The 26,344-nt window shown below is 33.4% G+C and overlaps 1 protein-coding gene and 1 long non-coding RNA gene across 2 annotated transcripts in view; one reads left to right on the forward strand and one right to left on the reverse strand.

Annotated features, from left to right (window-relative positions):
• Positions 1 to 26,344, reverse strand: part of LOC140441400 (protein arginine methyltransferase NDUFAF7 homolog, mitochondrial) — a 378,831-nt gene that overhangs the window by 21,311 nt on the left and 331,176 nt on the right. The gene's annotated exons all lie outside the window — the stretch shown is intronic.
• Positions 18,917 to 20,110, forward strand: LOC140441403 (uncharacterized). Its single transcript, XR_011950996.1, has 3 exons — positions 18,917 to 19,433; positions 19,636 to 19,731; positions 20,013 to 20,110. It is a non-coding gene; the product is annotated as an uncharacterized lncRNA (long non-coding RNA).

The raw sequence follows: 26,344 nt of genomic DNA on the forward strand, positions 1-26,344 counted from the left end.
ATCTCTTTATTAATTACTTTATACATTTCTACGTTTTGGTTCTTAAAATTGCGTCTTTTTTCGATCAAATTCAAAATCTCATCGTTCATCCACCGTTGCTTTTTTTGACTGTTCTCTTTTAAGTTTGGAGTTGAGTTGCTTATAATCGTTTTGATTTGGTTCCAATGATCCTCGATGGATTCTTGTTGTTCATAATTATCAAAATTGCTCTCTAAATTGTTTGCAATCATCTGGCTATTGTTTATAATAAAATCCATATACAGTTTGTTATAGGATCGTTGTTGCTTTATCCGTTTAAGTTTTAATTTTATTTCTGCTAACAACAGATTGTGATCAGATGGAACATCAGCACCAGGAAGAGTTTTTACAGACTTTACTGCATTTCTGTAACGCTCACTGATAGTTATGTAGTCAATTTGATTTCTGACGATATTACGGGGAGTGTTTGCTGGAGATTTCCATGTAAATAATCTCCGTTTAGGTAGTTTGAAAAAGGTGTTCTTTATACATAGGTTATGTTCTTTGCGGAGCACAGAGCCACCTTCTCTGTCGCTCACGTGGGTAACTCCAATCTGGCGCGTCCATGTCGCGGGGATTGGCATCTATCATTTCAGTAGACCGGAGTGAATACATGGCCAAGTCCAGATCGGGACCCAGTTCTGTGGGGTATAACACTGACCCCTACCTAGGGATACAGGTGAGGACCACAACGGTAGGCACGGCGGAGAAGAAGATCTTCGGTGCGACGTGGATGGCGGAAGTGGCATCCCTGGATTTTAGGGATGGTATAAAATCAAACCGATACCGTCCGACCCATATTGGGCGGTTGTCAATAGTGTCTGTACCCATAATGGGCGGCTGAACTTAAAACTCGTCAACACGCAAAGCAAGCGTGACGTTTTAATTGCTATTACCCCTTTGTTATGTCAGATACAAATACAAAAACGGATTTACCCCAGGTGAGTAGAAAGAAAAATTCAGAATCTCACACTGATAGACTATCAGTCAGTCCCACAGATTCTGGGGGGGACAAAATTCTGACATATTTTAGAAAACCATCTAACAGATATATATTTCTAAAAATTGCAACTTTCAATGCAAGAACCCTGCTATCAGAAGAAAAATTCATAGAAATGGAATCTGAACTTAATAAAATCAATTGGGACATTGTTGGAGTCGCTGAGGTCAGAAGGAAAGGAGAAAGCCTAACCACTTTAAAATCCGGTCACATTTTCTATCATGTCGGAGAAAACGATGGGAATGGAGGTATTGGGCTCTTTATTAATAAAAAACTAGCTGAGAATATCATATTAGTAAAAGCAGTTTCCACAAGAGTTATACTTGCAAAATTACAACTAAACACCCGTTACTCCATAAAGATCATTCAAGTCTATGCACCAACATCGAGTCACGCTGACGAAGAAATAGAACAGTTCTATGATGACTTGTACACAGCTGTTTCAGAAAACCAAGAACATTTTACGGTAATATGTGGCGACTTTAATGCCAAAATAGGAATAAGCACTGATCCAGCTGAAAATGCCCTCGGAAATTTTGGCACATCAGATAGAAACGAAAGGGGCAAAATACTCTTAAATTTCCTATTAGAAAACAATCTATATTTAATGAATAGCTTCTTCTATAAGGAAATCCATAGAAGATGGACTTGGAAGAGCCCCGATAGTAAGACAAAAAATGAGATCGGACAATGGACAACTCAGGGCTGATTGATGATGATGATGATGTTCTTTGCAAAATCTGAGAAATAATCTCCTCTTTCATTTCTATCGCCCAGTCCATAACATCCAATAATGTTACTTTGTCTGCCTTTTCCTATCTTAGCATTAAGGTCACCCATCAGAATAGTAAGATCTCTAGTCTTGAGTTGGTCAGTGACGGTCTTTACATCGGTGTAGAACTTTTCAAGTTCTTCCAGTTCACTTTCCGCTGTCGGTGCATACACTTGTATTAAATTTATATTTCTGGGTTTCGCGTTCAACTGAATCATTATGACCCGTTCAGATACCTGGCATATCGCCCTGTCACATTTGCTAACATCCTTTGTGACTATGAATCCTACACCATTACGATGATAATTACTGTCTTCTCCTGCATAATACACTTCATGATCATCCACATGGCATTGGCCAGATCGGGGCCATCACATTTCACTAATACCCAGAATTGATATTTGCAGTCTTCTTATCTCATTTATGGCATTCTGTGTTTTTCCGGGTTCATATAAACTCCGCACATTCCATGTGCCTATTCTACAGCTTTTTTCGATATCAAATTTGGCCAAGCTGGACCCATTATTCGCACCCCTACCTTATTTAAGAGGCGCCCGTACTCGGGGCCATCGTTTAATTCCTCAGCTATATTGATAAACCTGGGAAAAATAGTGTAGTAGTCATTCCCTTGGATTTCTAAACCGCTGTGTACATGCTGTTTAAGTGGTTACCACCGCACCGGGTACTGTTATGTTTTGACCGTTCTGGCCTACATGACTTCCGCTTAATACAAATACTGAAAGACCAGCTACCGCTTTCCAGGTTTGATTTTATATAAACCCTAAAACCATTGCGCGGCCACCTCCGCCCTCCAGACCGTTGTAAAGACCTTCTTCTCCGCCCTGGATGCCGTTGTGGTCTTCATCCATAACCCTGGAGAAGGGACCCTTAACAGGTACTAGTTTCCCGGGCCAGGAAACACCTGGAATCTGCGGAAGGCAGGGATTGATTCACTTTCCCTGATAGGACTGTCCAAAAAGTAGTTCCTACCCGCTATCCGCGAATCTCTATATACAGCAGTTTTAATATATTAAAATGAGTGAGTTTATTATCTAAGGGGATGTCATATAGTTTTTACAGAAATTCCCTTTAATTTAAGGTGTCGTAAGCGGTATTTAGATTTACAAATACCACCCCTGATGCCTGATATCTTTCGTACTCGTTGTTACTTTTTGCACTCACGATGACCTCTATTAACATAAGTGACCAATTTAAAAAGTGATTTATAAATTATTGTAATTTAAATTTTATTAATTTATGAAACAAATATTGCACGTCATAAACTGTAGCAATCAGAAAGTTACTAAGATCTCCCTGCTGTACAGAGTTTTCTATAATTTTATGTGGTAACAAATATTAGAGTACTACTACTTTCTTAAACTGTTACACGAAAACTCCACTCGATATACGTACATTTATATGATAAATGTTTCATTTAAAAGAAAATACTAATGCATAAAAATGGAAACTTTCCAAGTTTATAATAGACGCTTACTTAAGTTTAAAAATAATTAAAGCAAGTAATATAAATTACTACCTTGCCTAATAAACATAAAAGTAATATAAATTTATATGTCGGTTAACAATTTATATTATAAAAATTTTAACTACGTTAGCCAAGTATCTATGAAATTCCTCGATGCCTCAATTGATGAATATTAATATAAATTTCAAGTCCCACAATATACCTGCTGTAAAATTTCAAAATCTACGACTAATAAAATTATTGGCAACATTGCAGGAGCTTAGTTTTGTACCAGACAAGGTGTATACGGATCCCAAAAATGTTTTAACGTATTACGGAGCCTACTTGATCCTATGTGTTGGTCGGAGTTTACATAAAGCGCTACTTAGATAATAATATACTCGGTGTATATTCTCCTAGAGTTCGTATAACACCGTTTTAGTACGGAGCCCACATTAACCGCTAGATCTATATATATATATATATATATATATATATATATATATAGATCTAGCGGTTAATGAGAGCTCCGTACTAAAACGGTATTATACTAACTCCAGGCGAATATACACCGTGTATATTATTATCTGGGTAGCGCTTTATGTGGACTCCGACCAACACGTCGGATTAAGTGGACTCTGTAATACGTTAAAACACTTTTGGGATCCGTATACATTTCTTTGCGTACCCAACTAAACTCCTCCGATGTTGCCAATAATTTGATTAGTCGTAGATTTTTAAATTTTACAGCAGGTACGTTTTGGAACTTCAAATTTATTTAAATATCAATCAATTTAGTCATCGAGAAATTTCACAAATACGTACTTGGTTAATGTAGTTAAATATTTTAATAATTATAATTTATATTACTTGCTTTAATTATAGATAAACTGAAATTAGTGTCTATTATAAACTTTGAATAGGCAAGTGTCCATGTTTATGTACTAGAATTTTTTTTAATACATTGGCACTGAAATATTTATTATATTATAAATGTACTTTCCGATGTTTCGATTGCTATAGTGTATGACTTACAATATTTGTTTCATCAAGCAGTAAAATTTAAATTATAATAATTTATAAATTAATCTTAAAATTATAATTTTTTACTGTCTAATTTAAATATTTCGATTTTTTAATGTAGGGAATTCAATATACTACTATACTTTAGATACATATAAACACATAGATATAATATTTCGGTGTCTTATGGTATAATTTTAGCCAACATATCTATTACAATTACATATAATATGTTCGGCCTTATCGTTTTAAATACTTTGTCGCTTGTGCAAGCTATCATTGTTTTCAATGTTAAATCATTGTTTTTTGTATCTTGCGTTGTCAGGCATATAATTTTTGATTTAGAAGTACATGTATGTATAATATTCTTTTTTCTGTCACTTGGTTTAAATATAGTACACTTACATTCTTCTTGCTTATTTATTTTTATTCGTAATACTTATAAAGTATGTAATAACGTACCCGTTGTTGCAAAAATCAACAACGGGTACGAAAGATATCAGGTATTAGGGGTAGTATTTGTCAATCGAAATGCCGCTTACGACATATTAAATTAGAGAAAATTTCTCCAAAAATTCTATGACGTCCCCTTAGATAAAAACATCAATTGTTTTATTCACAATCTAGATTGAATTGCTCTCTTCTGTTGATTCGCTTGTATTTGTTTTTCATTTTGTTGATTTTAAGTAAAACATTTTTCGTGTTCTCTTCACTTTGTTGGAGATGTCGCAGACGGGAGAGAGTTTCTTATGAGATCAATATCATTACCATATGCTACAAGTGCTTGGTACTTTGGGCCATTAATGGATTGCATTTTAAATAGGCGATTTCTATTTTAGTAAGCTGTTCTTTAATTTTTTGAATATTTGAATTGAGAATCTGTATATTATTCGACTGTTTTATAACAGTGTTTCTTGTGTTATAGAATATAGTGCTGTTTATATAGTACTGTTTAATAATAATAAAGTTCAAGCAACAATTCATATATGCAATAACTTGGTACTGATATCTCTGCTCCCCCATACCAGGTAGCAGTCCCGAAAACATTAAAACTGCTACACTCATGCTTCCTATTATCCAACGATTAGCCAGTCCAGGACTATACCCTTATTATGGTACTAATATTGCTGCTGTCCCTTATAAGTGAATAAAATATGCAAGGAAGGTTTTGGCAATTTAATAGAATTTTTTATGTTAGAATATTATTACTCCGAGAAAGTGAAAAATATCTATTTGTTATACGGATTTAATCTATAGATGAAATATTAGAATGCTATTAGCAGCAAATAATATGGCAGATAATATGCTGGAATTAGCAGTAGCATGTACTAACAGTGGCCATACCTAGTCCACTGTTAGTACATGCTTTTAGAAAAGAGAAAGCCAACTTATCCAATTTAAAAGCAGACAAAATCAATTCCAAATATGGATCGTAAGCCAATCCCTTATGTAAAGACTCTAAAGTAATAATTAGTGAAACTGTAAGCCAACAGCATAAAGTGCTGGTACTAGATATACAAGTAAAATATGAAATAAAACCAAAATATCGAGAAGAGTCACAAAAACAATTAATTGACGTTAACAAGCGACAAAGTAGTTCAATTTAGAACAGAAATAAAAAAAGAATGTGTTGGAATATGGAAAAAGGTCATAATGAAATTTGGAGAAATGTGTCAAAAATTATTAAAGAGGGTGTAACTAAAATACTTGAAAAAATCTCAGAAAATTGACTTAAAAATTGGTAAATATAGATAGTCACACGATGTTTAAGACAATATAAAAGACAAGAGAAGATTATATAAGGAGGGACAAGAAAAAATATCAGAATAAGATTATCAAAAGTATCAAATAGATAAAGAGGAAGCAAATGTGCGGTAGCACAATCTAAGGTAGCAGCGCATGAAAAGCTGTACAATGAACTGAGTACTAAGAAAAAAACATATACAAAATTGCTAAAAGTGGAGCAAAGAAAACCAAAGATTTTAATCAGATTAAATGTATACGAAATAAATACATTAAACTATTTATGCAAGGAAAGGATGTAAAAAATAGCTACAAGGAGTTCTTTAACGACCAATTAAACTAAGAGTTTGAGAAAGCACGTATAGAGGCAACAGAGACAGTAATAGCAATGGTGCCGAAAATGACGACCGCGGAAGTAATTTAAGAGCTACATAAGATGAAAAAAGAAAAGGCATAGGTCCTGATGGCATCCCTGGATATATATGATCAGCATTAGGAAAATCAGGAACAAGTTGGCTAACAGGACTATTTAATAGAATTTTGAAAGTAAGGCGAATACCGGATGAATGGAGAAGTAGCATTTTAGTACCTGTATACAAAAACAAAGTAGATGGTAAACTCTGTACAAACTATAGAGCCCTAAAACTACTCTGTAACACCATGAAACTATGGGAGAGAATAATTGATAGTAGGATACAGGAAGAAACAGAAATATTCAGTTTAAATTCATGCAAGGCAAATCAACAACGGATGCAATTTTTATCATAAGGCAAGTAATGGAAAACTAATGTTAGAACAAGTGAGGGTAAGACTGATAAATTTCATTTGAGAATAGTATTGCATCAGTGGTCAGTGCTAATCCCTTATCTCTTCTAATTAGTGTTGGAAAAATTAACGAAAACATGTCAAGGAGATATTCCTTGGTGCCTGATGTATGCTAACGATGTGGTGTTAGTAAGAGATAAGGAGAGATAATTGAATTAATGATTGAGACAATGGAGATGGGCGCTTGAGCAAAAGGTCTAAAAATAAGGCAAACAAAAACAGAGTATTAAAGTGTGCATTTAAAAACCAACTTCAGCTTTACTTTAAATCAGGTTATATTTATTTATATAAGTTAATGAAACCAATAATAAAAAAAGGAGCTGATTCCAAACCGATAATTTTTATTCAGAGATAAAAAGTATCTCATGATTAATTGAATATACAGAATTATCGATATAACTAAGTGAGAAACTTGTTGAGAAATACGTTTTAGAAAAAAAAATTGTGCTAGTCTTTTTTGACATTGCTTAGGCCTTTGCTAAAGTATAGCATGGGAGTTTAACCTACAAATAGTATACCTATTAGAGCCTAAACTAAACGAGTCCAAATTAATTCACGTCAAGTTTATACATCTGAAAATCTAAAACATTCAATTTACAAAAAACGATGTCTAAATACCTTATGCATCTTTCACAATTACCTGTACCAATGAGACCTGTACTTGAGACTTCTATAGTATATTTAAAAAAAAAGGGAGGAACTAAATTATCAGAAAATGTATCCGCAACTCCTATAGTCATTAACTTGGTACTGATATCTCTGCTCCCCGATTTCAGTAAGCAGTCACCAAACCATTAAAACTGCTACATCCATGTTTCCTATTATCCAACGATTAGCCAGTCCAGGACTATATGCATTATTATGGTAGGTACTGATATTGCTGCTGCCCCTCATAAATAAATAGAATATGCAAGGAAGTTTTTGGCAATTTAATACGGTTTTTGTGTGTTACACTATAAATTCTCCGAGAAAGTAAAGAATATCACTATCCGCTATCCGAATTTAATCCATAGATTAAATATTAAAATACTATAGAATAATGCTATTACCAGCAAAAAAAAAACGGTATAATAGTAACGATAAAACCAAATAAATATTTATTAACAGACAAAAGAGATGATGTAGAATAGAGCATATAACGCAACAATAGACCCATAAAATTTTGAAAAATTGGGGCGTTTTAGATATCGCAGATAACGTTGTCACATAAGAGATAAAAGGGAAAATTCAGGTAGCAAACTGATATATGTATCACCTCATAACACTTTTAAATCCAGAAGTGTAATGCGAACTACTAAAATCAGGATATATAAAATAATGTAAGTAAAACTCAGGTATTACTGAGATCAGGATTGCTAGAAAAGCCCTCAGAAGTGTTTTACGACCGGGAACTAATGCTAAGGTTAAACAGGTGTATAAAAATTGCACCGTCGTACAAGAAATTAAATCTCAACGCTAAAGTTATTGTTTTGCACTTTGTCTTGATTTGTGATCTTATTCATAACATAATTATCTATTTCTTTCTACGACGCTCAATCGGCTCTTATTTTATTTTTTCATTGTTTGTGTTTTACTTACGTACGTAGATTCTTATTTTTTTTACTGCGGGATGTATTTTTGGATTTAATTTTTTTGCTTAAAACGTAGCAATTGCCAGCTTGTATTCTGTTGTTATTCTCTTTTGTAGTGTTTTTGTTAAAAGTGCTTTTAAATTCCAAATATTTAGACCGATGAAACATTTCAAAGTGATAGCCATATATTTTTTTATTATCGTTGATTTGGAGGACCCTTTTTTGCGCTTTTTTCTATTTAATGTATTAATGTTTTTTGCTTACCAATAATTATTTTCGCTACTATATTAAACTTATCGTCGAAGGTCCGTATAATATGAGGACCTTAATTATTAAACTGTGAGATTTTCTGTATTTGCTTTCCGGGAGATGCTCTCCAAAACGATGGTAAACACGATTGGAGACAGGGCATCTTCCTGTTTGAGGTCACTGGACATTTGAAAGTAAGTTGGCAGTTACTTTTCTTATGTATGCCTAGTTCTTCCATAGCATTTTAGTTACAATCTTATAATTATATCATATGTTTGTTGAAAATCTATAAATAACTAGCTTAATGTTTTTTTTTATTCCCAACATTTTTCATTAAGTATATAATAGTGAATATTTGATCAACGGTTCATTGAATTTTCCTAATTTCGCATTAATCTTTCCTAATTTCACATTTGTGGTTGCTGGATGTCAAAGAAGACACCATTTTCCATAGCGGGTACTATGATTCCAATGGGGTAAAGTACAACCTACATATTTGTTGCCAAAATTACTTTGCTGCTGTATCGAGTACCGTTTACTGGTATATGAATTTTGTTACGAATTTATACTGTGTGCTGAACTTTATTAAATCTTTTACCGCGAATTGAAAAGCATATTTTAACCTTTATTTGTAACATTTTTCGTTACCGTTTAGTGAAACATTATACGTTTATCTAAATAAGTATTTTTGCTTTACATTGATATTTATGTGGCAATTAGCTGTAAAGTCATTAGTCTTTCCTGTCGTGTCATATTTTCTTGATTTTTTTGTAGACAAGCGGTTTAGTTTGTGTAATATAATATCCCCAATTCGTTTCATAATATATTGTTTTCAAAACAGCTGTTAGGCGAGTTCATTCACTTTTTAAAGCACTTTGATTTTTAATATTTTGACCACGCATATTTAGGTTTTCCAATATTTGCGATTTGTATAATCTTTATGTATATAATTATCTGTTTATTGATTTTACTTTTTAAATAGAGTTTGGAATGGAATCTTCCTGTTTGAAATCAATGTACATTTGAAAATAAGTCGACAGTATTCTTTTCTGTAATGGTATTTCATAGTTTTATTCTTATGATTATATCAGCCTTTGTTTAAAATCTATAAATAACTAGTTTAATGATTTTTTTTATATGTATTCCTAACATTTCTCATTAACTGCCTAATAGTGAATAATTGATCAACGATTTATTAAGTTTTTCTAATTCCACACTAATATTCACCTACTTTATAGTTCACCTATTTACTCAATCGTTCCAGGTGTATTAGAAAAAATACTGTATATCCTAATTATTAATAGAGATATAGCTTATATATAGCTTATAGCGCTATAGTTTGTGCAGTACATTTTATTATTCCTTTTGTGTATGGGTGTACTTTTCAGCAAGTTGGTACTTGCTCTTACTTCTAAATTGACAGATCAGCTGTTTAACTGCCTGTACTAAACTTTCTTTTTCATTTTGCAAATATATATAAAATTCATAAAAATCACTCTGACATACCGATGATTGAAATATTGGATACCCTATACTATTTAATCAACGGAAATACTAAGATCACACGGAAAGAATATTATGGGTTATTTCTGGTTTCGTCAAAATTTAAACTGAAATTACTAACAAGAAAGTGCTCTCACTTCCACATGTTGAAATTGATATATAGTACCAACAGATGCTAGTCATATACCATCAACACTAATAAAATGGAAACTATCAAATTAATGTCAATTTCATTTAATCAAATGTACTAACCTTAAAAATGATCATTTAACTAAACACACCTCAAAAATATTTACAATAAATTAAAAATAGCTTAAGCGTTATAAAAGTAACAGAGCAGCAAAGCTCACAGCATAAGAATAATAGTGCCTCGTACTTTTATATAGAAATTTGTTGACAGACAAATATTTATTTTTTTATATACTAGGTTTTAAAAAAAATGTACTCCAAACAAATAAATATTATCTAACAAGTGTTTTATTCCAGTTTCATATGAAAGCACCAGATCTTAGATATTATAAATTTCGTCATAGGTGCAAATTTGAATTGAAAACCAACTCATAGAGCATATAGTGAAATATAAATATCTTAGCCCTCTATTGCCCCTACTTTTTTGTAAACTTGTTTGTTTATAAAATGTTTTAATTTGTATATGTGCTCAAATATCCATTTACAACAACTAGTAATTTTTTTAGATTTTTTAAATTTCGTTTGGGAAGTGTTTTGGGAGTGTTTAGCAAAAACTAACGAAACAAGTTATATACTTATTTATTATGCCATTCAAAAAAACAAATATTTGTAGTTGTAAAACATAAAGCAACTTTACATTTATCGCACATTACTTTAGAAGTATTACAGCATCCTGGTTTTTTGCATCTTCCCTTTTTTTCAGAAATTACTGGCCTTTGGTCAAGCCTAACTTCCTTTGGTAGTACAATAGCAGTAGATCCTCTCCTCTGTTTTTTTACAATTTCGTTCTCAATTTCACTGAGCCTGGGACGTCCTTTGTTTTTGATCTGGTCAGTTCTTACTAACAGTACGCTACATAAGTGGGACTTAAACTGTAACAAAGGCAACTGGTTTTTCTTTTTAATTTCAAAATAATCGCAATCACGAGGATGCAACAACCAGCTGTTAATCGGTAAAGAGCAATTAGTGAATCCATAAGATCGACACCTCCAATAAATGTATTATAAAATTGCACTGAATTTGGACAGCATACAATAATTCTTGATTTTTGTTTTTTATCCCACCTCTTGACTAACGAAGTAGGCTCAGAACCAACAAATGTACTAAGCAAATTAACCGGTTTATTATCGTACCACTTTAACGCTGTTTGTCTTATGCCATTTACTGTAGCGTGCTTTTCTTCTACAGTACCTCTGCCCTGTTTCTTCATATTCTTGTCATCAGAAAAATGGCAATAAGGCAATCTGTTTGGAAGAACAGTTCCCAAACATTGCAGTCCACGTTTTTCCATTTCAATCTGCAACTGAATGCTATTGAACCAGTTGTCAAAATATACTTTATAGTATTTGTTTGGTTTGACTATCTCACACATTCTTATTACTACATTACCGCTGGTGTCTACATTAGGTAAATGAAGAGGATGTTTAACAGTTCCTGTATATAATTCCCAGTTATAAACAATACCATTGCTATCACACAAAACAAATGCCTTGTATCCCCATTTTTTGGGTTTGTTCTTCATATATTGTTTTAAAGAATGTGCCTCTTTGAATGGTATCATTGGTTCATCAATACACAATTTTTCACTCATTGGAATACTTTGAAAATTTTAAACTAAACCGTTGATGAACGATTTAATTTTGTATAACTTATCATTATTGTTGACCATATTTTCGTTATTACTGAAATGCATTTTAGTTTTTATTTCTTCCCAGCGATTCCTAGATATAGTATCGACTATTTGAGCAACACGTGTTTCCTTCTGCCAAAATGATCTTGTCCTTGGCATGCCATACATTGACATCAGTAGAACAGATCCAATAAATTGGTTTAATTCTGTTAGTGTCATATCCAATGGTTTATTTATATTCTTTTGCAGTGCATACAAATTACTTTGTTCTATTATGTTTTCCAGCATATTGGTAGATATCATCTTTTTAAAATAATGTAGAGGGGATTCCGGTTCTAATAATTTGCATGTTGGTAAATTACCTTTCCATTCTGGAATTGGAAATACTGTTCGGGAACCACTCTTCCACTGAATGTTTTTTACGATCATTTTTGACCTTTTGAGCACATTTTGTTCAGTGTTTTTTTCTGTTTTATCGGTATCGCCCTCATCTTCATCTTGGTCTAAATCTAAATGGGTATCCTGGTCTAAATTTGCTTCGTACAAATCGTCTTCATTTTCCATTTTATTTGATCCTGGATCGATTGATATCTGAGTACCTGGAAAATTCATTATTACTTTCTTATTATCACTATCAAAGTCAGAGTCTTTGTATTCCTCGGATATTTACTGCTTTTCCCGTAGAACGTCTTTGTATCCATCTTAAAGAAATAATTTAAAATAATATGGTCCAGCGTGGATTCAAAGCAACATACCTGTTTTTATCACAGTACTGAAACAACACAATAAAATAAACAAATGTCAACGGTAATCAATATCTAAATGCTGATATAATGCCTCTGTATGTATTTTTATATAAATTGTACACAATTTATAACAATAAATCACGATCGAAAATACAAACTAATAAGGCAGTCATGTCCATTTGACATATTGTTAAACATTTCCATATAGGTTTCATCATAGGTTCACAAAGTGTATTAAAATTTATAACCAAATGTTGTCTGAAATTAACAGAGGGCATACTAGAGTCGGAAATTGTTTTAAAAAAGTTTTCTGCATCAAAAACTCTTTTGTTGCCTTAAGTACACACGGGGCTATAGAGGGTAAAAATAGCTGTATCGAGCGAGGATAAGGTTATTGATGAGGAAAAAAAGACCTATCGCTGAGGAAGTGAGAAAGTAATTGGCAAACGCAAAGAGCACTTTAATTACATTAAATGAAATATGCATTACAATCTATTATGACACACATATCTTGATACACATATAACAAGACAATTAATAAACACGTTAAGAGAATATTAAGAAATAATAACCAAAATTTAATTTTTAATACACAAAAGAAATAATGATATACAGAAGATACACAAATTAAAAAAACGTTATCCCCTTATTGTACGCAAGAGAGATACCTCTAGGAAAAATCAAAACGATCGAAAATATATACCAAAACAACACAATAAAAGTAAAAGTAGAAGAAGAACTAACCGACTCTATTGAAGGTGACAATGAAATAAAATAGGGATATTACCTGAGTCCTCTATTATTCAACCTGATTATGGATGAAATAATAAAAAATAAGAACTAAAAATAATCTGCTGTACAGACGACGCAATACTACTCTTTCAAAGTGAAAATGATTTACAACGTATGCTGCACCAATTTCATATAACCGCCAGAAAATTTAACATGTTAATTTCTCCAAAAGAGACAAAATGCATGGTTACAACAGCAAATTTACTAAGATGTTAATTGGAGCTGGAAGGTCATTATAATAGAAGAATTGTTAGAGCTTAAATATCTAGGCATCACATTATCTAGCTACGGAAAGCTCGAAACTAAAGTGCAAGACCCAGTAAATAGAGCAAGCAGAGCCACAGGCTGCCTAAATGAAACATTATGAGGAACTAAAAATATCGGAAAAGAAACGAAAGGCAGAATTTACAAAACAGTCATCAGACGAATAATGACATACGCGGCAGGAACAAGATCTGACACAGAGAGGACAAAAAGGATATGACACAGCAGAGATGAAAACACTTGGAAAAATTGATGGTAAGACACTATGGGATAGAGCTAGAAGTACAGATATACGACGTAGATGCAAGGTGAAGAACATCAAGAACTGGTTAAGAAATAGAAGAGTAGAATGAAACGATCGTATATGCCGAATGACAACAAATAAAACAATAAAGACGGCAAGAGACGGTTAACCCATAGGAAGACGATCAGTAGGACGACCACGAAAACGATGGAAAGGCAACTTACTGGAGGCACATTGAAAAACAGACAGAGTTATGTCTATATAAAAAGAAATAGTAGAAGAAGAAGAAGATACACAGGATAAACATTAAAATAGTTGCAAGAAAGATAAAATAAATCAGTCATATTAATGTAGAATAGCAGAGGACAGAGTGTTTAGAGAAAATAATGAATGTCATATTAATGTAAAATAGCAGAGGAGTATTTGTCATAGCTTTGGACAAGTGCCCAATTGAAAAAAGAACACAGGTCGTTCAAAAAAGACGGAACTCTAGAAAGAAAATAGAATAGATTAAAAAAAATAAAAGCATAAACATGTGTTTTTCTACTTTTTTAATATTGAAGATACGTAAATAGAACATTGAATTAAAATTTAACCTTTGATATCTGTGATAAACCCTCACCTGAACAGTGGCGACGATGTATGTAGTTAAGATTGTTTAGACTTATTTTAACTGTTTTTTTTTTATTATCTATATACGAGTTGTGACAGATATCACAAACTTATTTATTTTCCACAAAGAGGCTCTTTAGAACCTAAAATTATTACTATACAAATCTGATTTGACATATCTTCAAAAAGTAATACACGGCATGTAAAATTTAAATTTTTAATAAAAAGTAAAAGATTACGCATTACTTATGGGGTTTAAAAAGCGAGCCTTTAGGAAGATTGAAGTACTAATAAGACCACCGCAATCGGGCATACCCCGGGTAATGATTAATTAATTAATCGGCTAATTCTTCAGTCGCCCCTTTAATATGATTTTGTCAAATTGGTCCTTTTTAGGACCAACTATTCTAATAACATATGTCTATAACTGTTAAGGGTATATCTAAAAATCAAGAAACTTTACTTTACTTAAACTTATCAGACATATGAGCTAAACACGAATCTAACTAATTTCTAGTATAGGAAACACATATAGGGCCTAACCTAGGATATTTGGTATATAGCTGATCGCTGAAAACCACATTATAGATATAGACATACTATTTCTATCGGAAAAAGCTTTGAGCTTGGATCTACCATCTACATATTTAATGAAAAATAATACAAATACCGACATTGAGCATCTGAGCACAAAGCTTATTACGAAATCTGGACCAAAAACACTACAATGGCTTATCCAGATGATGAACAACTGTATTCAAATTAGGAGATACCCAAAGTCTAGAGACAAGCCAAAGTTGTTACCTTGCTTAAACCTGGCAAAAACTCCAACGACCACAAAAACTATTGGCCAATATCTTTATTTTGTCAGCTATTCAAAGTGATGTACATCACAAATACTAAATCAAAGATGGGTACGAATAATATCGGGTATCAGTGGTGGTATTTTTCAATCTAAATGCCGCTTACGACACCTTAACTTACAGAATATTTTTTCAAAAACTATATGGTATCCCCTTAGATAACAAACTCACTTATATTGTCTGCGTATGCCTACACAAGAGAATATTTTTTGTATCACTCAATGGTAAGAATAGCAGATGAAGAACGGTCTCGCTTGGGATAGCATAAAGACACCTACACTGTATAACATTTACACAAACGAACGATCCATACCGGTAGATACTAGGACTTCTATTATATAGACGATACACCTATTATTGCACAATACAAATAAACTATGAATCAATTTTCAGCCAAAACCCCTGAAAAGCTTGTGTGTGCTCTTTCAATTTCCCTAACATAAACGCTTTCACAAAATTGAACATCCAATAATGTCATGAAATTGTTGAACGTAGACTCCCTATAAATTCCTTGAAAATAGTTTGTATCGCACGGGGTCAGTCACAGATTATTGTTTAAAACTAAAAGGTAAATTGAGGACCAGAAATAATATTGTTCGCAAGCTTGTTAGCTAAAAATGAGGTGCACATCCTTCCGCCCTTAAAACATAGACGCTTGCACTATATGCATCTGCTGCCGAATATACCACTTTAGACAAATTAACTATTCTTTCTTTTTGTGCACACTACTACCAATTTTAACACAAAAATATCTATTGTAGCTCTTAACCATATTTATTTTGAGATAACCTTTTATCGAGATATCATATGTAGTACACAAATAAGACCAGAACTAAAATAATAAAAAAGCTTTATACAAGATATCGCAGAAGATTGGATGAAATAAAATTACTTTTTATTAATCGGATGCTTACATAAAACGTACATAGACATACTCACGTAAACAAAATATATTAGGAAATTTCTGTAATTAAAAAAAAAACATCGAGTTCGGCATTGAACTAATAAAATTATATTAAATAAAAGAACAACATTTTTAAAAATGCAGAAAAATAAAATTTCCTATGCAAGCGAATATTTCATTAAATAATAAGCCCAAATCCTTTTGTATCTATATACCTGTTTTTAAAGAACCAGTTCCCTTTTAGTACGTAGTTATACCAGGTAAAAAGATATCCTCTGTTACTCAGTGTAATGCGTATTAGATTGCACTGTCTACGAACAGTAGATAAAAATAAAGAGCCCATATGAACCGTTCAGGGTATGTGTTGAAAATATACGGTTTAATCACACAGTTGCCAAACTCTTAGAGCTTACTTAAACCGATAAACGTATGGTTCAAATATACATTGAAGAAGATCTGTACGACCCCTATAATATATACACGTGAACTAAACGATATACATTTATGATACAGGGGTATTTACGGGCTCCAAAAAATTTTTATAAATTATTAAACTATACATGTTGATGAATCGACAGAACCAATATTATGGAATGGTCAAGTGAGCTCCGTATATCGGTATCCACTTGACCACGGAGCTCAATTGAACCTGAATTTTAACATGGGCGGAGTCCACTTTATGCCGTAGATATATATATATATATATATATAGATATATATATATATATATATATCTTTAAGGAATATGACCGTTTAATTTAATATAAAAAAATGTGCACTCGTAAGTGAATGGGATGTTTTCGGTCAATTTGGAGATAAAAAAGACAAGAGTTGTGCTACTTTATCTATTTATTGAAGACGTTTCGCCCATTGTACAATAAGCATCATCAGTTCATCTAAAAGAGTGTTATTAGCGATACATCTAATATGAAAAAACAATTAAGTAAATGATCTTACCTTTAAAAGATCTGTAGCATTAAAATGTTATTATTGCAAAGAAACATCAAAAATTAATATACTAAATATATCAGCAAAAACACAGAAACACAGAACGCCGGAAGATTCTCAATTTAACTAATTTGTTTTAAATTTCACTTTTGAAAACATTGATTGATTAAATATATCAAAAAATATAATTGTCAATTTTGAATTGTTATATTAACAACGGCACGGCTAGGGTTCTTGACTGTTATGATCATATCATGAAAATGAAGTATTTGAAAGCTCGACTGTCAGAAATGACAATCAGCTGGTGAGATTGAAGGAAAAGTTTTATAGATGTCAACATAAATGTTATGATATAATAAAAGAAGTTGAAGAAGAAACCAATAATTAAAAGTAGAATACGGAAGAATCAATTTTGTAGTATTAGTGCATGGTAAATTTGGCTTAAGTTGCTGATACCAGTTCTCTTATTTAATGCATTAGGTTGTTTCAAAATATCACACAATTTTTGGAGATGTGTCATCTTTTTTATCTCCAAATTGACCGAAAACATCCCATTCACTTACGAGTGCACATTTATATATATATATATATATATATATATATATATATATATATATATATATATATATATATATATATATATATATATATATATGGAAAAGGATAATGCGAGTGAATAATAAAAGTAAAAAGTAATGGCATGTCTCGCAAAACAGAAAACCAAAAATGGTATATCGATGGAAGGCAACCGTATATACGTATTTCTGACTATTGGTCGTCTTCAGTACGGTGCAGCCAAGTTAGAAAAGGAGCATATTAACTTGGGAAAGGATCACTACAGGAGCAATGTAACCAACTTGTGGCATTAGAGTTAGAAGACCCTGATGGTTTCCAGGGCAACAACTAACACCGACCACGGAGGAAGCTACAGCTACCTGTGGAAAGGAATGACAAACGTTGAAACGTTTAAAACAAATGAAAAAGGATAATGCGAGTGAATAATAAAAGTAAAAAGTAATGGCATGTCACGCAAAACAGAAAACCAAAAATGGTATATCGATGGAAGGCAACCGTATATACGTATTTCTGACTATTGGTCGTCTTCAGTACGGTGCAGCCAAGTTAGAAAAGGAGCATATTAACTTGGGAAAGGATCACTACAGGAGCAATGCAACCAATTTTCGTTTCAACGTTTGGCATTCCTTTCCACAGGTAGCTGTAGCTTCCTCCGTGGTTGGTGTTAGTTGTTGCCCTGGAAACCATCAGGGTCTTCTAACTCTAATGCCACAAATTGGTAGTAGAAAGGGTGCCACTATACTCCACTTTGACCTTTGACCCCTGACGTCACAAGCACCGTCCGCTCACTGGTCACGTCCCGCGATGACGTCATGAACGTTAGCCCGCGCCTCGTCATGACGCCCAGCCTACTAGGCCAATCGGTCATTTGGTAGGCGTCAATAGGTATAAAAAAAGTATTTATCAAAGGTGTAACGGTCATTTGTCATGATTAGAACGGGATATACGAAGCAATGTGTCGATATAAAGTGTAAATACAAACCGCAGAGAATAACGCAAAAGCGAATAGTAATGTCAAGGTTGTCGATATGGGTATTGCAAACATATATTTTTATTTAAACTTGTGTGTTAAAGAAATCCGCAAACTCAAAGTGCGATAAAGAGAAACTATTTTTAATCGAGTATTTAAAATATGAAAAATTACGAATGTATTTACAAATTAGCAAAGATTACAGATATCACCGATGTAGAAAGCCGCAAAATATTATTTTTATTAAAATGCAAATAGCAGAAAAACATGTGAAATTGATAAACTTGTAAGCAGGTTGTGATATCGCCAAAACCGCAAACTGTTATCTAGGTGTAGAACAACAGCGAAGACTTCATCGTTTCATTTTAAATAATATTTTTCAAAGAAATGTGCGTGTTATGGATTATAGTGTAAAAAATCAGAAAAATGTGGCAAAATGTAAAAATTTTGTGAAAAAATATGTAAATATACATTTATATGCCTGTAAGGACCTACCAAGAACAAGGATTAACAGAAGAAAACAGAGGTAAGTAATAAGAACTATTATTATTATTCAATGACTGGTGTCTAAAACGATTCAAAAACGTAAGGAAGGTAAAAGCGCTAGCATGTATTTTGTAAAAATGTAGATTTAATACACATGTACAAAATGGCGGTTGTACCGGCAAAATATTTCAAAACGTGGTAAAATAATTAAGAGATTAAAACAGTTTTACTTTTGCTTACAGAGTATACCAAAGGGATAAAAAGCCCATAAAGTTCTAAATTGTCAAAAACTAAGGCGTAAAGACCGACAGGAATAGACGAAGTATACAGATACTAAGGTAAGATATTGTTATTCTGCATTAAACATGCCTATTTTTTAACAAATACCATAAATGTGCCTGGTTTTTAACAAGCACGTAAATAAAATGTCTACGAAGGTTTTTTTTGCAAAATGTCCAATATGCAGATGTCCCAAATGTCTAATGAGCATGCGCAACAAAGTCACGCTATTTGTTTAATAAAAAACGTTTTTAAATGTAAAAGAAAGAATACACGAGTACCTAGAAAAAATATTACACAGTACAAGCATTGTACAAATTATGTAAACTTATAATTTTAGATGAGAAGCCGAACATGAAGCATCAGTGCCCTCCGTAATTAATATTTGGAAATCAACAACAACAACAATTGACAACGTTAGACGCTGAATAACTAAGGGTAAGCAAATGATTGTAAATTTTTGCTTTAAAGAAAAGAATATAAAAATATGTAAAATTTGATTGTTGTAAGTATCAGAAGTCATAAGTTTGTGCAATATGTGGACAAAATAATAAATTTATCGTTTTCACCAGTTAGATAACAATTTCCTGTTGTTTGTTTGGGAATTGTCGATCTTCTAATAGTATCAATTTATTTTACATAATAATTAAAAGAAATACCAAATGTTTAGTAATTGTTTTTACATTAAGAATAAAGAGATTATAAATAATAGATAAATAACAAAAATTATTATACAGGGCGGATAAAATGAAGATTTTACATATAGGTTTAACCAAAATGTTCTTGTACAGGGTGTTTATAAAACTTAAGTAAATATAATAGCCCTAAGTAATGTTACATCTCTTTCCAAGGCCTACCCAGGAGGCAATACGTCAACATTATATGACATATTCGTGGATATATCAAAGAATATTGAAGTATTGGAGATGCTTACGGCCTCGTTAAGATTCCCCGCCATATGTCTCAATATACAGAGCATAGAAAGACATAAGACAGGCCTACGGTATTTGGGCCCATCCATGCTTTGCTTATGTAGAAATCACATATAAGTAGTGTAAGGCCCAGTAAATATCTTTTAGTGATCTGTGCAGAGTATCTTTTGGGTATCAGGCCGCTAACGAACACATAGCTCCGGAGTTAACCAGACCGGTTCATTAAGTAGCCAGTGACTCATAGCAGATATCTTTTGGTGATTTATCTGAGCATCTTTTAAGATTTTTTATTATACAGAGGTGTGGTCAGGGCTTAGTTCAAGGTAAGGCTCAGTAAATATCTTTTAGTGATCTGTGCAGAGTATCTTTTGGGTATCAGGCAGCTAACAAACACATAGCTCCGGAGTTAACCAGACCGGTTCATTAAGTAGCCAGTGACTCATAGCAGATATCTTTTGGTGATTTATCTGAGCATCTTTTAAGATTTTTATTATACAGAGGTTTGGTCAGACTTAGTTCAACGGCTACTACTTTGGGGTAGTCTACCGCTGACTAAATAGTACTGACTCTTGGGAAGGTTATCAGGGATTAAAGCTAAAAGGTTTTTACACTTAAATATGTAGATATTCTTCGTAAACAAAGCATGGATGTTGTCAAAATATAACCTATGCAAAAAAGTACAGTAGCTCTGAAATATTTTTTAAAAAACGGAAGATAGCATTTTTTAACATTGAAAATAAGATAACATTCTGAAATTTTGAATATTGTTTATGTTTTTTAAATTGAATGATAATTTTTAAAACAAATCATTTTACATAAAAAAGTAATTGGCGAAGCATTTTTAAGATTTGAATGTCGAATTTCGTATCTTTAAGCTGTATGTAAGCGTTGGAACTGGCTACATTTTCAATTTGTTCTAACATTTTTGCCATATTGACATCTGCACTAGTTGTTGTCGAAATAGGATGATTGAAATTGTCATTTAACGCCACAATACGGATTCTGTCACCCTTTTTGTAGCCAATTTGCTTTTTTATATCGTTAAGAGCAGAGTCTAATTTCTTTTTCAAAGAGTCTTGATTAAGACCACCACCTACATAGTTTTCACAGCATAGTTGAAAAGTGCACTGATGAGCATTAAATTTTTTAATTTCTCGTTGATTTATAATATTTACAGACCACATTTTGATACGTGTGTACTCTACGAGTGTTCAACTGTGAATGAAGAGATTTTGACATGTGACACACTATTAACATCAATCTAAGAGGCCTTGTAGCCTAGAGGCAATGTATCCATACACTCATCATTATGTACAATTTTTCGTTTTTTGTAGTCCATCTTGAATGTCTTCGATACCCTTTTTTTCGTCACTATGTCTTTAGTGTGGACATCGCGGCATATTTGGTCATATGTGAGCTTGATTTGTTTGGTGGGATCGTGTATGATATCATTCATCGCTGAGGTATTGAGTACTAGGCTGTTCTCGTAGTTTAAAGTAAAGCCTTTGATTTTAGTCACCTCTTTGCCCTCGACTGTTTTGTAGTAATAACTTTTTGGTCCAGTAGCCTGCCATTCTACAATATAATCATCTGACCCAAGCTCATCGCTCCAATCGCCCAACATTTCACCTGTTTCGACAGTGTTTAGGCCATCATCAATATAAACAACGGAGTCTGTGTCGAAATAAGCTACAGCCTCTCCTAACCTATCAATCATATCGTACAGTCTCAGACGAGCGTTACTTGTCGTAAATAAAGCCACAAAAATATTTGTAGATGTGGGGTCTTCTACAAATACGTCCTTGTAATCATATGAGACTTGGGCTATATGATCGTTAACAAATATCACATTAGTTATGTTAAGCTTATCATCCATCAAGAGCTCATACCATCTTTTGAGGTCCACAACATACTCTGTCTGTTTCATATTCATTCTTTGCCCAAACTTGCCCCATAGACTATTCAAGCATAGTTTAGCGACTGCTCGTTTACCAAGATTTGGAGATATCTTCTCCAAGTCTAAGTCTATGCCCATTTGTTCTTTTACAACCCGAGCGTATTCTTCGTTTGAGGCATATGTATGTGGACTAGTTTCTAATTTTATTTTCATAAAATCTTTGACATAGCCCTTAAATAAATCCGTCGAAGTTTGTTCAAAATTCCACACCTCGTACACTTTCAACATTTTATAACCCTTTTCTAGGGCTTTATTGATCTCTAGAGTCGTCCACGTACCTTTTAATGCGCGTTCTGAGTCATCATGATCACAATGTTCGCAATCTTCCAAGGCGCATTGATTACACAACGGAAACATTAATTTGTCAGTTTTGACAGGTAGGACTGGGTGATATAAGTTGGTAGGTGGTAGTATTTGACAATGTACTAGGCCAAACCACGAGGGGTTGTATGAGTCAGGTGCATGTATTTTAACAGGGTGGCCAATGGGGTAGCGATCATAATACTGTACAGTAGGGTAAAGCGATACAATATCTATATATCTAAGCTTTTTACCAGTCACATTTAGTTTTATGGCGTTTGTTCGTCCTCCAAAGAATGCTTCACGAGGCTTTAAGGATTCAACAATTTGAGGGCTCGGTGCATTTTTACATTCTTTTGATTTTAACCATTCACATTCCCACATTTCTACTAGTTTGTAACCAGCTTCTTTTATTTGTGCGGCTCTCCTCAGTGTTCGTTCGTACAAGTCGCTCATTGCCTCATTGTTGACATGATTAATAGTGTTGGGTGCAAAACACTCGGGGTGGCCATGCCAGAAACAACCGTGGTACTGGTACACAGTATTTGTACAGGCATCATAGCCATCCACTTTTGCACCACAGATCGTAATTTCGCCTCCATTAAGAGCATGTTGTACGTCTGGAAACTGACTGAGCCACTTTATGGATGCTTCACTGTACGTATCCTTAAGATCCTGTTTTACAACCCCAATAGTATTTGGTTGCAGATATTTGGCCCTATATATAGCCATACAAACACTAGCAATGGTCAGATATTGGAACGGGTCTATGTTAGCGATCCCCAAAAATTCTTTACGAAATTCCAAACAACCTCTTCGTAGAATATCTACATCTGAATCGCAGTAGGTATGTAGCTCCCTCTGAAAATCAAACTCATCGTTTTTATGGTCCTCATACCATTCGAGGAAAGCTGTACGTTGCTTCTCTTTCATGGTATTGGGACCATAATATTTAGGGTTTGGTAAAGCCCCAACATATTGCTGGTTCTCAGGCACATTAAAAAAGTGAGGAAAATACCCCTTCTTCAACTCTGCCAATCCAAACGTTTTGGGGAATTCTGCCAGAGGACCGCTCACGAAATTCGAACTATCAATTATTTTTAATTTAATAGCAGGTACTTCTAGCAGCATCAGTTTTGACCCGTTGTAGATGGTGTACGGTTTTATCGTGTTTTCTACACAGTATTTCAAAATAAAATACGAGTCGTAACTTTTCCCGTTGTGAGCTACTGCTGTATAACCCCTGTGTTTCTCAGAAATTAACCATTTACAAAATTCTTCATTGTCTTTGAAAACAAATTTATTACCATTAAAATCGTGGGCTATCACCAAGTTCGGTATGTGTATACCTGTGTCTTGCATTGCTTCATAATCGAAAAATAAATATTTTTCTGTATATGTGCAACGATTTATGGGTGTGTTAGAGAGGCCGTTGCATTGACATGGATATTTACATGTAACAGTTGTTTTATAATGCTTCCGACAACCCATATTTTCTTCATTACTACGATTATTACATACACACGGTACTTCGCAAATTCCTCCTTTGGCGGGTTTTTTCATCATATAGCAATGATGCGTAGCTATCTCTATGAATGTGTTACAATTCCTGCACATCGAGTAGCCGCACACATGCTCGTTGGCTCTTTTACATACTTTATTGCACTTTTCACATTTAAATACTTCTTTGCACATTGCTTCGTGATTATGCAGGCATTCAATATTAAAGCAGAAGCGGTTACATAATTCGCAAAGGATCTTTGTGTGCGTCGACAAGTCGTGTTCTGGCTGCTTGCAGATTGTACACAGAGGTGCTTTCTTGCACTTGTGCTTGCTTTGATAAGGTGTATCGCACTTTGTACAGTAAAAATGTGTGCCATACAACCCTTTTAACCTGTTGATTACGTCGAAGTGATTCCCATTTTTGTATAGATAAATTTTGTTTGTTTTTTCGGGACCCTCGTATATGATTGTGTTGAAATTTTCAGCGCAGATGATCTTAATTTGCACATTCAACAGTTCTTCGGCCTTCTTAAAATCATCCAAAATAAAGCCGTCGACATAGCAACCACCCAATAGACCACAAAGTTTTTCCGCCAAAACAGTCTGTAATGTTCGACCTATACGTATGTTATGAACATCACTTTTGATCAATTTGTGACCCAAAATCTCGTTTGTGATGTATGTAAGAGCCGTTACGATTGCTCTAGCCCCACAAAGATTATCAGTATTAACAATCCGTGTAATGCTCTTTTTGGTTCGACGATCCTCTGACAAATTTATCATTCTACGACGACCGCTACCCCTAGGCATCTTGAAAATTTGAATATCGAATTTCGTGTCACCCAAAAGAACAGTATCGTTAGATGTTAATATGTTTTCAACTTGTTGTAATAAATTATCCATATTGTCTTCTGTGGTCACTTTTGTCGATATAGGGTGATTGAACTTGTCATTGTGGGCAATTATTCGGATTTTATCCCCTTTTTTGTAGCCACCCTGTTTCTTTGCATCATTCAGCGCATCCTCCAACAGAGCTTTCAAGTTCTCTTCGCCGAGGCTAGGAGAACCCCCTGTATGCTGCTCGCAAGAGAGCTGAAAACTATGTAGGTACGCACAAAATGTAGTTATGAATCTACGCGCTAAAACCTTCAATGACCAATTTTGAACCATTTCGAAAATTATCAAAATTAGAAATTTCAAAATCAAAAAAACTTTACAATTTTTCAAAAAAACTAAAAATTCAAAATGTAATATCTATTTTTCAAAAAAAAATGCACACTTACTGTAAAGGATGATAAGAGCAAGAGCTGATAAGAGAGAGAGCACGTCTTAACGCCAGGGCTGACTGATAAGAAATGAGAGTAAATCATCTTTTGCGGGCCTTTTATACGTTTTCACCCTAGGTCATGTGACACTCTATGATAAGGAAAAGGGTAATACTGTTTGAGAAAAACAGGGGTGTTTATTTTCAATTTTACATAAAAACAGCTGTATAAAGTATTTAAAACATATCAGTTAGTCTTTTTACGAAATCCCGGTTGTAAATTATCTATATTTTCGAGTTGCGGCTAGCTATTATCATATTGTGATAAAGCAATTAAAACCGAGTTTATTCAAAATAATAAAAGTATGTACATTTATAATTAATTATTAGAACAAAACAAAATCTATTTTGCCAAAAACGACGATCATTTTTTTCAGAAAATGATATTAAAATTTAGGGTGTTGTCCCGCTTCGGGAGAACTCGTAGCACTTCGGCTAGAAAATCTTTGCAAAATTAACAAGATCTTACCTGTCGACGAGAATTACGTCATCGCTACTTTTAGGCAAAGATAGTGCCGTGTGCAAAACATACTTGTTGTGTTTTATCAAGGTCCACAAGGAAACTAAGTTCCTGTGTTTGGCTGTATACCATATATTAAAAAATTTTGAATAAAATCCTTTGTATAAAAAGGTATATAAAAAACCCAGTTGGGCTA

Source organism: Diabrotica undecimpunctata, chromosome 5, assembly GCF_040954645.1.
Source record: "Diabrotica undecimpunctata isolate CICGRU chromosome 5, icDiaUnde3, whole genome shotgun sequence".
Classification (NCBI taxonomy): domain Eukaryota; kingdom Metazoa; phylum Arthropoda; class Insecta; order Coleoptera; family Chrysomelidae; genus Diabrotica; species Diabrotica undecimpunctata.